Source organism: Sphaerodactylus townsendi, linkage group LG05 (genome assembly GCF_021028975.2).
Source record: "Sphaerodactylus townsendi isolate TG3544 linkage group LG05, MPM_Stown_v2.3, whole genome shotgun sequence".
Classification (NCBI taxonomy): domain Eukaryota; kingdom Metazoa; phylum Chordata; class Lepidosauria; order Squamata; family Sphaerodactylidae; genus Sphaerodactylus; species Sphaerodactylus townsendi.
Window position 1 is genome coordinate 34,345,907 of NC_059429.1, and position 12,877 is coordinate 34,358,783.

Consider the following 12,877-nt stretch of genomic DNA (forward strand, 5'->3'; position numbering starts at 1 on the left):
GGAAATAAAACTGGGCAGGCTTGTTTTGGGGGCGGGATCTGTTCACCTTCACAAAGTACTCCCCAAAACAGGTTATATAGCATCCTACATCTGTATTTCTTGGCCTGTGTGGAATGGATCTGAGCTTGACAGTTGATCTTTCCAAACCAGAATTGTCTACTCTGACTGGCAACAGCTCTCCACATCTAAGACAGAGGTCCCTTATATTCCCTGGTACCTTTTCAATGGGAGATGCCAAGGACTGAAATCTTCTGCATACAGAATCATGATCCTATCTCCACCATTCAGCAGTCATGAGATGTGGCCTCCCTAATGCGTGACAAATTCATTGCTTTGCATTCCCAGATATTCATGGGGAAAAGTCAACCTTTGCTGAGCCCTTGATAGGTAGCCATTCCATAATTGGTAAACTGTGTTCAGTTTGGTGGATCACAATGTGTCCAAGTGTGATGTATACTATATGCATGCATTAAAGCTTTAGTGGCTAGGATACAAGATACATGGAATTACATCTCTGCTGAATTCCCTCCCCAAATTCTGTTCTCCTCAGTACTGGCGCCAAATCTCCAGGAACCTGCTAGAACTGTCAACTCTAATTTCAGTTTCCTTTGCTGTATGATTCGATCCAGGACAATATGTAGCTCTATCAACCTGTAACAACTGCAGAATTTGTGGGTGGTTCTGTTTTAAAGGCTTGGCTTAAAGTGGCATGTCACTCAGAATGGTGATGTTTCCTAACAGCTGCAGGTATCCTTCAGTAATGGTCTTTAATGGCTCTGGTCAAGCAGCACCAGAAATTGCAGAAGGTGATCCCCAGGTGAAGAGAGTAAAAATTTGGGTATTGAAAATAAAATGGAGCTTCAAATGTTAGAAGGGACAAGGAAACAGACAGACTCTGCTGTGAGTTGGCTGAAGCACCCTAACTGGAAAAATCTATCTCTGGGCTCTGATGAGGCGAGCAGACATATTGCTCTGTGCCTCCACCTGCATATAATGCAAATATGAAGAAAAAAAACCAATACCTCTTCAATTCTTTGTCCTCTAAAGGGAGCCACCCTAGATAAATACTGCTCCTGAAACATCTCACTGCTTGGAGAAGCAGACCGTTAAACATTAGTGGTTTGTGTTCCAGCTGTAAATGTTAATATCCCATGTTTAATAATTAAAGTACTTAAAACAGTGTAACTGGATGCCAATAATTATGCTGTGGTTGAGATAAGCTCTTGTGGTGTTTACTCATTTTGTTCCACTAGTGCAGGACTGAACCAAATCCTTCATCATTTGACAGGGTTGAAAGACAGCAATCCACTAGGTGCCTTGCCAAAAGAATGCAGAAATTAGTAACAAAACTGCTGGGCTTCCCCAGTTAAAGAATGTGATGCATATAGGTCATAGAAACAAAGATACACAATCACAATGTCAAATTGTGAAGCCTCCTCTACTCCAGTCAGCTTCATTTTCCATAGTTTTTATGTTCTACCCAGAGGAGGCCGGGGTGCGTGCGACACACCGGGTGCGTGCCCCTGCGGGGGTGTGGCAAGGGCGTTCCAGGGGTGTTCGGGGGCATAGGAGGGTGTTCCGGGGCGGGACAGGGGCGGGACAGGGGCGGGACAGGAGCGTTCCGGGGCAGGGCGGGGTGGAGGACGCACCAGTGTACTGGGCACTTTTCCCCCTTGATACACCTCTGGTTCTATCCCACAGGTGGACAGCTCAAGGGTGTTCATTTTCTCTGCACCTCCGAACAAACAACAGAAGTTTTTTATGATCAGATATCTAGATCAGATTTATTCTCACTCAAAAGATCATCAAACTGATTTCCTTCCCCCCTCACACTCCCTCATATAGTTTTGTGTGGCTAATATTATGGAAAAAAAGTCTGTGTTTTATATGTGCAGTCATAATACATAACTATAAAAGTTGGAGTAAGAGAACAATCCTTAACCCAAAATATTGGGTCATTTAATTAATAATCAAATATCCAGTCTGGAGTAATATAAAAATATTTATATTAACTAATTTGTTTTCTTGTTCAGCCAAATCACTGAATTTAAGGGGAGAAACAGATTTGCTGCAGTTGGAAATATAAAGATACATTGGAATCAAGAAGTCGGTCAGATGGTAAATACGTGTACTGGAAACAAGCCAGAATCTTTAAGTTCAAGAGCAGATTGGGGTTAAGATTTTGATGACAGACCATGGGGCAGGGCCAGCACTGGCAACAGAGCCACATCTGACTCAACCCATTGTGAGAATGGGAAAAGCAAAAGGGCAGCAGCACTGAAGAGAACAGATGATGAAAGACAAAATGAGACAAATATAGTTTATCATCAAAATTATAAAATCCTCACGGAACATCCCCCAAACCCTTTGCGTGCGAGGACGGCACTCTGAGAGGGGAAGGGGAAGGAGGAGTGAGATTGCTGTTACTCGGAATTTCTTCCAGCTACACACTGTTGTTGCTACCATCAAGCAGAAATTAAATAATTCCAATTATTAAAATGAGTAGAAAATCTATTGTGTTTTGTTTATGTTCGGATGGCAGATACACTCGTGGCCAAGATAAGCATTATGTTGGGAAGACAGGATGGATATCTCCATGTGCAGGGAAGTATGTGAGATCTGGATCAGGGCTGCAGCATTGTGGCAGGGGTTGGCTAAATCAGGAAACAATTTGTCAGGCATTTTGTGCTGGGCTGCTGAGTTTTGGCAAATGTCATCAGACAATAGCCATGCCTCCAAGGCAACAAAGACATCTGAGAGATGAAGGGATTAATTGTTAGTTAAAACAGAAAAGGGACAGTGGTTAACTATCATAACAAACTGCTTAGTATTATAGCAACAGCCTATATATGGATACTCCTAAATATGTGGTGAACCTATGGTTCCATAGGGTATAATGAGGTAAAAGTTCACCAGTTAGCATTTGGGTTGTATCTATGAATCCCAGTATTCCCAGGGACAAACCAGACAAAAGGCCAGGAGATTTGTGGAGTGATCTCTAGGAAGTATAAACAGAAGCTGGAGTGTGGGTGGGTGTGGTTAAGAGGCAGGGCGTTTTAACTGTTTCTCCTGCACACCTATTTCTCAACCTCAGTTAGCTTCCTAAAGCTGTTATCTATCCTGCAGGGAAGGGGGAATATGCAGGTGCCTGAGTGATGTCTACATTTTTCTCCTCCAAAACAAATGGCAGATAGGGACGGTAATTTGCATTAAGGCTTGGGGGAAAGGATTTTCCTTCCCTCCACATGCTGCAGACCTAATTTGTCAGACCTGCCTGCAAGAGAGCCTGCTTACCTGCCAGCAGAACAAGACCTGGTGAGCTGTGGCCTGCACCTGTGGCCAAAGGGAGGAAGTGAGAGTCCTTCCCCACCCACCCAATTTGGAACACCTGTGGGGGGTGGAGTCTGGCAACTATATAAGACACTGCAGCAGCAGCCCAAGGCAGCAGCCTTGAGCAGCCACCCATTTGGGGACTGGTTGGGAGATGGGCTAGCTAGGGTATCCAAGATGACATCAGCAACAGAGCAGGGCTAAGATGATTGCTCCAAGCAATACAACCTGAACCTGTTTCCTGGGAAGAGCCTGGCCACTATGGGGGTCAATATGGGGTTGGGGATCCCAGTTTTTATGGAACGGGGAAGATATGCTGATAGAGGCCGAAGGAGAGAAGGAGATTGAGGCAATATATGACTCATCCCCATTCTAATCTCATTCCTATTCCCAGTTCTGAGGGTTGTGGGCAATGGGTTTTCCCTTCATCATTGGTGCTGATGAATGCTGTCCTTGTCAATGAAGGCCAAGGTGGCCCACACAGCAAGGGTGGCAGTTTTCCACCTTCACCAAATGCGGCGGCTGGCTCCGTATCTCTCCCATACCACCCTAGCTACATTGATCTATGCAATGGTCACCTCTAGGCTGGACTACTGTAACTCTTTCTATGCTGGTCTTTCCTTGTCACTGATTAAAACTGGCTCAGCATGAGGCGGCACGACTCCTGTCTGGTGTTTCGTCGTGGAAGTATATCACCCTGGTGCTCCATGAGTTACACTGGCTACCAGTGGAGTTCCAAATCAGGTTCAAGGCAGAGGCATACGAGGGTAAAATGGCACCCGGAGGCAGAGACATCTGTCCTCCAGACACCCCCCACTATGCCTGGGACAGGGCCAACCCCCAGCACCACCCCTGAGCCCCAACCCCTCCTGGCTTCCGGCTCCCAGCCGGCAGCTGACAGTCCCTTCTGCCTTTCCCTCTGGAAGGACAGAAGCAACTGGAAGGCTCCGTGCTGGGACCTTTGCTTTTATAAGCTTGGGGGTGGGGTGCAGAGGGGAGGGCAGAACGGACTGCCAACTGCCTGCTCAGAGCCGGGAGGGGGTGGGACTTGGGGGGGGCCTCTGACTTCCTTGGCCCCACCCATGTCAATGGCAACATGGGCGGGGCCGAGGGCGCCAGAGACAAGGCAGCAGGACTTCCTGCTGCCTTGCTGTCTTCCTGGTCACATGGGGGTGATTTTTCACACACACCCCACGTGACCAGATCAGAGGCGCCCAGGGACAGAGGGTACCCCCTGTCCCTAGGCAAATATGCCACTGGTTCAAGGTGTTGGTTTTAACCTTTAAGTCCATTAGAGGGCTAGGACCCTCTTATCTTAGGAACCAGCTCTACTCCTATTGCCCCACACGTATCCTCGGTTATCAGCGGAGGCAAATCTACTAGCAGCCCCTGCCCGCCCTGCAGATCGACTGGCCTCGACTAGGACCAGGGCTCGGCACCATCAGGGCCCTGCAGGACTTGAAAGAGTTCCACAGGGCCTGTAAAACAGAGCTGTTCCACCAGGCATTTGGTTGAGGCGATCGCATCAATTGGCCTCCTACATAACATCAGCTAGTCTCTCCTCAGGAAAGTGGGAGGAGGATTGTGAGGAATGCTGCCAGCTATAGGGTTTAGTGGATTGTATTTCAATGTATTTTATTTCAATGTATTTTATTAATGTATTTCAGTTTAATCTTGAATCTAAGGCGCTCTGAGCCATATGGGGGAGAGCAGCATATAAGTTTGATTAAACAAACAAACAAACAATAAATAAATAATTAAATAAATAAATTGAATGGCCCCTCCCTGATTTTATGTCTACTTCATCCCTGATATTGTTTATGTCTGACTTGACCCCTGGGGGAAGGTATATCATAAGTAGGGGAAATCATGTACAATAAAGCATAAAATGTTACTAGAACAATTTGCAGATTTAAAAGGTGGATCTTAACAGTGTATGTTTTTTGCTAAGCCAACTTAATTGAATTTGTCTTAGTTCTGTTGATGTTAAAAACTTGAAGAACTGGCACTGTTAAATGACTAATATGGTTGCAAACAAGTCACATTCGCATACACCTACACACTTGATGTCTGTCATCACTACTACCAGTAAGACCTTGCATACTGGTCATCATGACATTATGTTTTTTTGCCCCCAAATATCTGGGTTTATGTAAACAAGCCAACAATTTGTAATTGAAAACAGGACACATTACTTCATACAGCCCATTCTAATGCTCCTTCATTGGACCTTACCACTCTTACCACTTCATTGTATCTTACCACTTCCCTGGCAGCCTGTTCCTGGGGAAAACTGTGGCCAAGTTGAACAGTGAGGAACCTGCTAGGACTTTCCCCTATATCCAGTGGCATACCAGGCCTAAATGGTGCCCACCTCCCTGCACCCCACTTACAGGAGCCAGTAGGGAGGCAGGGGAGAGGGCTGGGCTGGGGGCGGCGGCTCGTACGGGTATCCTCACTGTTCCCTCCTTCCTTCTCGTCCTACTTACCCACCCACCAACCAACCAACCACCTTTCCCTGCAGTAGAGACCCAAAGCAGCTTACATCGTTCTCTTCTCCTCCATTTTATTCTCACAACAACCCAGTGAAGTAGGTAGACTGAGAGTTTGTCACCAGTCCAAGGTCACTCAACAAACTTCTATAGCAAAGTAGAGAGTATAACCTGGGTCCTTCAGATCCTAGTATAACCATTACATCACACTGGCTTTCATGAACTACTGTTGAACAGTGACGATGAGTGAAACAAGTTGTGCAGTAGCAAGTTGTCTGGTTGTTGCTGCTGGGACTGGCCCCTAAGTGCCTTCCCTCAAAGGTCAAAACAGACCCCTCCCTCTGGCTTTTACTGAGAGAAACCAAGCCTTGAATGTTGGCAATACTGTGTGATTGACTAACCACTGAGATCTTAAATTTCTTTTAGCAATGTTATCATGGGGGGATTAATACATACATAGGGTTAGGGTTCAGCCAAGGGCATGGGTTAACGCAAATCCCCAATCCAGATAGTAAACATATAGCTACTGTCGGACTGCATCCTGGAAATCAACGTAACACAAAGGCAAGCCCGCGCCCCTGCCCTTGCCTTAACCCTAACCCTAACTTATTATTTTTATTTAATTTATTCAGTCATAAATTGTACCCAAAATTGTAACAAAAAATAAATTAAATAAAAATTATAGGTTAGGGTCAGGGTTAAGGCAAGGGCAGGGGCTCAGTTTTCCCTTATTGTTACGTTGAATTCTAGGGCATAGTCCGAAAATAGGGCTATGGTCATTTTTAGGTTTTGCTTTTTGTTACAATTTTGGGAACAATTTATGACTGAATAAATTAAATAAAAATAATAAATTAGGGTTAGGGTTAAAGCAAGGGCAGGGGCTCAAGCTTGCTTTAGTGCCACTTTGAGTTCTAGGGTGCAGTCCAAGAATAGGGCATTGGTGTGTCTCCAATTTTGGGTTTTTATAACAATTTTGGGAACAATTTATGACTGAAAAAATTAAATAAAAATAATAAATTAGTGTTAGGGTTAAGGGAAGAGAAGAGAAGGGGCTCAGGCTTGCCTTAGTGTTACATTGAGTTCTATGGTACAGTCCGAGAATAGGGCTATGGTCAGTCCTAAGGAGCAGTTCTCAAGAGTAAGACCTATTTTATCCAGTGGGGATAAAATCTCTCTCTAGAAAGTGATTGTAAGATTACAAGTGATCTCTCTAGAAAGTGACTGTAAGATTACAACCCGAAATTTCCATGTAAAGCTGAAGAGCTCTAATGTCAAAAAGCCTCAAAACCCTGGCCTGTTTAGTAGGAATGGATGGGAGGGAGCAAAATCACATAAATGGAGTCTGTAAAATCTATAAGATTGATAATGGTAGTCTTTTCTGAGGTTCTATGCAAGGGAATTAACCACACTACTCCATAGCCAGATCTGAGAAATGTGGAAAAGCCACATCCCCCCACCCCCTTGCAGCTGTGATAGGCAAGAAGCATAGGATGTTTATGTTAGCTAGGAGATTTACACAGCAGAGCTTCATTATCGCTGACTGCACAATTTGCCCAGCATCACCAGGTTTGGAATGCGGGAGGAGTAGGGGCAAATGAGCACAAAGAGTGGGAACAGAGGCAAAGCACAGGTAGTAGCCAAGCCCTAAGAAACTGATTAGCTTGTGATGTAACTATGTCGTGACCCTGCCCTCGGGTCCCAAGCTCTCGACAGGAGTCAGCAAGAAGCTGTAAAGGGGATTATTAGATGATTAGTAGCTGAACAGAACTCTGACAGAGTCAAACCACTTTCCGAAAGAATACTAATGTTTATGACTCTGTGAGACCGCATGTAGTGTGCGTCCTTCACTACAACAATACGCATTGTAGAGAGTAACTACACCTTGCAGCTTGACTACTCTCCTGTTGGGTGACAACGGGCGAGCAGCCTCCTTTGCTCAGTTGCGGGCTGACAAGCAGCCGGCCAGGCATCCCTCCGCTCCGCCTCCCAGAGGCTCAGCCCGTCTGTGCAGCCACCGCCCCTTTCCCCATGGAGGCGGCTGCGCTCTCTCCCCGCCCAAGAACCGCCGGGCCCTGAGGAGCCGCACTGCTGGGCAGTGATTGGCCAATCCGCTTGACAACCGCAGTCGGGCCGCCACCGCCGCCGCCTTCCTCTCTGGTGTCGGGGAGAACTGGAAGAGAAGCGGAGGCGCCGGGCCGCTCTGGCCGCTTGACAGAACCCCTCGGTTCTCCCTCCCCTGGCGTGAGGCGCTTTCCGCCATTTTGTGCGTGTCCCCCCCCACCCTTACCCGCGACTCGCTAGTGTTTGGGGACAGACCCTGTTAGAGGTAAGTCTTTTTGCTTCGTGAAGGTCTGAGGGAAGCTGACTGGCAGAAGGAAGGCAGCACCTGTGTTGTCCTCCCTGGGTTGGCAAGGATGCGACTCTGACTGACAGCCAGGGGTGGGGTTGTGAAGGGGGAGGGCTCAGTGGGGAATGCCCGAGGCCTGAGAGGAGGCCTGGGTTGCCCTCCGCTAGGAGAGGGCGGAGGCTGGTCCCAGTCCTCGGAGGCGTTGACAGGACAAGGGCTTGAGGACGCGGCTGCTGCTGCTGCTGAAGGAAGCTGTGCGTTTGCAAGCGGGGAAGCTGTGCGTTTGCAAGCGGAGGAGGGGATGGGCGAGACAAGACCAGCAGCTGCCTGGGTGCTCTTTTGATGCTGGACCCCCTCCCTGTTTTTTTGTAGCATCCACCACACCTCTGCGGGCTGCTGCCTGCTCGCACCTTGCCTCCCCTTCTCTAGCCTTGCAGGTGAAAAGCAGGTTTGCTCCTGAAGGTATTCTCCCTCCCCTGCATGCTACTCTTAAAAAAAAAAAAAAGAAACACTTGCCGGCTTGCATCTGAACAGGGTTTGTGGCTCCCTTAAAGCTTCGGACATAACGCCTGCCAACCCACCTCTCTGTTTTGTTGCTCTTTTGGCTGCAGCAGACCAGCACGTCTACCCCTTTGGATTTTGTTTTTCCTTTGTTACTGCAGAATTTCCAGGGTGAGCCAATTGAAATGTTTTTTAAGGATGTTCCCTGACTCTGGATATATGCCCACCTCCATACAGGAGAAAATAAAACAGTGCTGTACTTTAATGCTTGACCAAGGGAATGCCTGAACCAGAGACTTGTGGTATCACTGGGGAGGGTGGGTGGATAGGTTAGAGGTTTCTATCTCAGCATTACTTGCTTTATTACTTGTTTTTCTGTGAAAGCATTCCAGGAATACAGTCCCAATCCTGGAAGCCTTTATCTACAGGTAATTGTATTGAAAAGAAAGACCTTACTATGTCAGAGCAGTTAGTCATTTCAGTCCGTTTTAATAGAAGGGCACAGGATCAGGTAACAGTTGTTCAAGTAACCAATTTCTCAACACCGTAACAATCCTTTGTTCACACAATCAAGCTGCAGTGAAAGAAGAATGGATTTGTGTGTTGGCTTTTTTCCTAGTGGCAGTTCTGGTACTATATAATTAAAGGATGGTAGTTGTTGTGGATGCATTCCGGATAAAACAATGTGAACTTGGCAGTGTGGAAGAGCAGGCAGTTGCAGATGTTGCCGCAAGTCCATGCAGTAGCCTGAGATGATAATGGAACACACTGTCCTTTGTTCATTCTGGTTTGTTGGTGGCTGAAGGGTGCCATGAACATAAGATTCACGCACTGACTTTTCTGAAGTAGTGTGTGTCAGAGGGTTGTTCTGGTTGGGAATGACAGCAGATCATGTATGAGAGAAGCTAAATAAATCAAAATATGCTGACACAAGTATTTGTGACAGTGACTCATACTAATTTCTAGATGATAATCTTCCTAGAAGAGCTACTGTGTTAAGTTCCACCCAAATTAATTGTGTATTCAGTGATTTTTAGATCTTGCCATACTCATCTGTATCATTTCCTTAATCTAGATAAATTCTTATGAGCAGTAGGTTGTAAATTAAAGTATTAAGAAAGGCAGAGGCTGATGAGAACAAATGTATGAAAGACTGCGATGAACACAGAAAATATCCATTTGATGTATAAGGGCTGCAGCTTAGGGACGAGTGAGAAGCACATTGATGTTAACTTGTGCTTAGAGTTGTCAGATGTTTTCTGTCCAGTGTCCTTGTGCATGTCAGATTTGGATAAATGGATGCCCATGTCCATTCTCTGGTCATTCCCCTTTGGTTTCTTCCATTACAACAGAGCCATCCTGATTTTCTAGGAGCTAGTTTAAGAAGAACAGACATACCTGAATGTGTTAGCTCTCTGACTCTCCTCCCCTTTGTCCCAGAGAAAACCTAACTGTCAGGCTTTATACCTACCTGGAAATTATGTTCTCTGATTTGGAAACTTTTTGCTTGATTAATGGAAGTGGGTATGGTGGCTGAGTCCTGCACACAGCAGCATCCATCAGGAGAAAAACCTACTCCTTCAGCAGTCTGAGCCTCAGAACCAGGGTTGTTGTTTTTTAAGATGAAGGTGCCATCTAAACACCTGAATTTTTACCATTGTGTTCTTGTATGGTGCCCCACTATATTAAGGCAGATTGTCCCAAATACTGTGGCATCAGAAAAGTGAATAGAGGGGGAATGGAGAAAGAATTCTATTTTATTTCTGACATAAGAAGGGCTGTCCTGACCTGGATGACCCAGGCCCGTGGTGGCGAACCTATGGCACTCCAGATGTTCATGGACTACAATGCCCATCAGCCCCTACCAGTATGGCCAATTGGCCATGCTGGCAGGGGCTGATGGGAATTGTAGTTCATGAACATCTGGAGTGCCAAAGGTTCGCCACCACTGGCCCAGGCTGATCTCGCCTGATCTCATCAGATCTCAGAGTTGAAGTATTTCAGAGCAGAGTTGAAGTATTTGGACGGCAAGTATTTGGACGGGAGATCTCCAATCAGGGATGTATGGGTGCACATAGACCTGGGTACTGGCACCATCTCCGGGCTGTAGATCTGGATGCCGGCATCAGCTCCGAGCAGTAGACCTGGACACCAGCGCGAGCTCCAAGCAGTAGACCTGGACACTGGCACAGGCCTCAGGTGGTAGACCTGGGCTCTGGGCGGTAGACTTGGGTGCTTGTGTGTGTGTGGGGGGGAAATTAAGATTTTTGTTGCCAGGCTCCATTTTTCCTAGATACGCCCCTGACTCCAAGAAATACTAGGGTCATGACACGGAGGCAGGCAATGGCAAACCACCTCTGAATGTCTCTGACCTTGAAAATCCCATCAAAAAATAAAAACAAGAAGCACTGGTAACTTGTATTTCTCCTAGTACTCCACAATGGGATGGTACCTAAGGTTATACATGTATATTCCAATTGTCCTGTTGGCCATTTGTTGGCTATCTGTTGTATTGTTAATAGGTTGTACTTTCTGTACTACTTGTAGTTTCCAAACTGTCCTCAAAAGCAGCCCCACTAGTCTCACTGCATAAGTCTAATCTGGAAGGTAAAATAGGTCAGACCTCTGAACAGTAGATATAGTCTAGCAGCATCAAAGGACATTCCACTTGAGCTTACAAGGGGGGCCTCGCCATTGGCCCCTGAAGTACTCCACAGGCCCTGACATCTGGACATGGCACACCCACCCTAGCGGAGAGAGAGGGAGGGGAGGGAGAGGTGGCATTCAAGGGAAGGGGAGGGAGAGGAGGCATGCAAGGGAGGGAAGGGGAGGTGCCTGGCATCTGGACATGGCCCACCCACCATAGTGGAGGGAGGGGTGGCAGGCAAGGGAAGGGGATGAGGGAGGGGAGGGAAAGAGGGTTGGTATGCAAGGGAGGGGGAGGGGTATAGCGCCTCCCCCCAATGAATACTCCCACTGGGCAGGAACAGTGACAACTGAAGGCCTGGGCTGAGGTGGACCAAAGGCAGCTACCGGTAAGTGCTTGACTGGCTGCATGCAATCCCCTACCTGAGCCAGGCAGTGAGAACAATAATTCTGGCCAAAGCATGATGTAACAGCAAAAGCTTGTCACCTGCCAGCAGGATAGCTGAACCTGATTACTTCCCAGCCTACTAAGGCTGAGACTTGGAAAAGCTGCCTTGCTGGATTAACTGAGCCTGTATGCAGAACACAGGTCAGGGGCTTTACAAAGAGAATGAATAGCATGGATGGAGCCTTATGATTCCCACAGGACAAATTCCACACTGATGACAGCTGGCCTCCAATGGCAACCCTCTGAGTCCTGCTTATAAAGAATGACTTAAAAGTGCATCTCTTGATACTTTCTCCTACTGTCAGATATCTCAACAAAATGTTTTGATCCACTACATTAAACGCTGCTGGTAAATTCAGTAGAAGCAACAAAGCAGTATGGCCCTTGTCTTCATTCTATCAACTAGAGCCACCAGTTCTATCTCTTGTCTTGCAATTTGGCATGACTAAAAATTGTCCAGAGCAGATGAGTAATCCGGTTAGCTCTGGTCTGCTCCTGCTGTCTCAATCGACTGGACCAGAAAAAGCAGGCTAGAGATTGGGCAACATCATTTCTATAGCACTGGTTTGAAACTAATGGAATGATAACCACCTCTTTGAGTGGCTAAGGGAAGGTGTCCTGAGTCAGTGATTAATTTATAATATGTTCCTTACATGATTTCAGCAACCAAGACAGACAGGAATTCAAAACGCAAGTCTCGGTAACTGGGCCAAATTAATCAATAAACAGATTAGATGAAGGCATTTCTTCTGTCTGAAGTATATTACAACCAGTGTCCAAACTTACTAATGTTACAAACTCCAAATATTACAGAAATTTTATCAGCAAAAAATCTATAAAAATGTCACAACTAATTGGCTATTCTTGAGAATTTAAAGGCTCAGTCAGGAAGCTTAAACAATTCAGCTAGTTGTGAACTAGCTGATGCAATGTTAGCAATTTCATCAATCTTCCATTGAGGTCTGTGGCACATTATGTTGGATTCACTTGCAATTATCCACCAACACAGCTCTACATATCCCCTGGCCCGCTTCAGGTTATCCAGCTCCATATTAAACCAAGGGGATGGATTCTGCCTGAAGGATGGGAGGGGTCAACAAGGGACAATCTTGT

General features: G+C 46.4%; 1 protein-coding gene across 6 annotated transcripts in view; it reads left to right on the forward strand.

The window, feature by feature from the left end:
• Nucleotides 1-7,872: 7,872 nt before the first annotated feature.
• The window catches only part of WDR47 (WD repeat domain 47), a 48,799-nt gene continuing 43,794 nt past the window's right edge, over nt 7,873-12,877 (forward strand). For 2 of the 6 annotated variants that reach the window (XM_048496901.1, XM_048496900.1), the window contains exon 1: nt 7,874-8,148. The gene's annotated coding sequence lies outside the window, so the exon portion shown is untranslated. Of the gene's footprint in view, nt 8,149-8,614; nt 8,632-8,680; nt 8,842-12,877 lie in introns of those variants that run through there. The other 4 variants (XM_048496897.1, XM_048496902.1, XM_048496899.1 and 1 more) reach the window with 4 other exon arrangements.